Raw genomic sequence first — 915 nt, 5'->3', positions numbered from 1 at the left:
AGCTGTATTTCCCAATCCTGCTGCCCTGTCCCTGGGGGATCGCAGCTGTATTTCCCAATCCTACTGCCCTGCCCCTGGGGGCTCCCAGCTGTATTTCCCAATTCGACTGCCCTGTCCCTGGGCGATCCCAGCTGTATTCCCCAATCCTACAATCCTGTCCCTGGGGGATTCCAGCTGTACTTCCCAACCCTACTGCCCTGTCCCTGGGGGAACTCAGCTGTATTTCCCAATCCTACTCCCCTGCCCCTAGAGGAACCCAGCTGTATTTTCCAATCCTACTGCTCTGCCCCTGGGGAACCCAGCTGTATTTCCAAATACTGCTGCCCTGTCACCGGATGAACCCAACTGTATTTCCCAATCCTACAACCCTGTCCCTTGGGGAACCCAAGAGTATTTCCCAATACTACTACCCTGTCCCTGTGGAAACCCAGCTGTATTTCCCATCCTACTGCCCTCTCCCTGGGGGATCCCAGCTGTATTTCCCAATCCTACTGCCCTGTCCCCGGGGGAACCCAAGTGTATTTCCCAATACTACTACCCTGTCCCTGTGGAAACCCAGCTGTATTTCCCATCCTACTGCCCTCTCCCTGGGGGATCCCAGCTGTATTTCCCAATCCTACTGCCCTGTCCCCGGGGGAACCCAAGTGTATTTCCCAATACTACTACCCTGTCCCTGTGGAAACCCAGCTGTATTTCCCATCCTACTGCCCTCTCCCTGGGGGATCCCAGCTGTATTTCCCAATCCTACTGCCCTGTCCCCGGGGGAACCCAAGTGTATTTCCCAATACTACTACCCTGTCCCAGGGGGAACCCAGCTGTATTTCCCAATCCTACTGCCTTGTCCCTGGGGGATCCCAGCTTTATTTCCCAATCCCGCAACCCTGTCCCTGGGGGAACCCAGCTGTATTTCCCAAT

General features: G+C 55.5%; 1 protein-coding gene across 1 annotated transcript in view; it reads left to right on the top strand.

Moving 5' to 3' along the window:
• The window catches only part of nras (NRAS proto-oncogene, GTPase), a 64,374-nt gene that overhangs the window by 482 nt on the left and 62,977 nt on the right, over nt 1–915 (top strand). The gene's annotated exons all lie outside the window — the stretch shown is intronic.

Source organism: Chiloscyllium plagiosum, chromosome 26 (assembly GCF_004010195.1).
Source record: "Chiloscyllium plagiosum isolate BGI_BamShark_2017 chromosome 26, ASM401019v2, whole genome shotgun sequence".
In the NCBI taxonomy this organism is placed as follows: domain Eukaryota; kingdom Metazoa; phylum Chordata; class Chondrichthyes; order Orectolobiformes; family Hemiscylliidae; genus Chiloscyllium; species Chiloscyllium plagiosum.
Note: the sequence above shows the minus strand (reverse complement) of the source record. Positions and strands in the feature narration are given on the sequence as shown.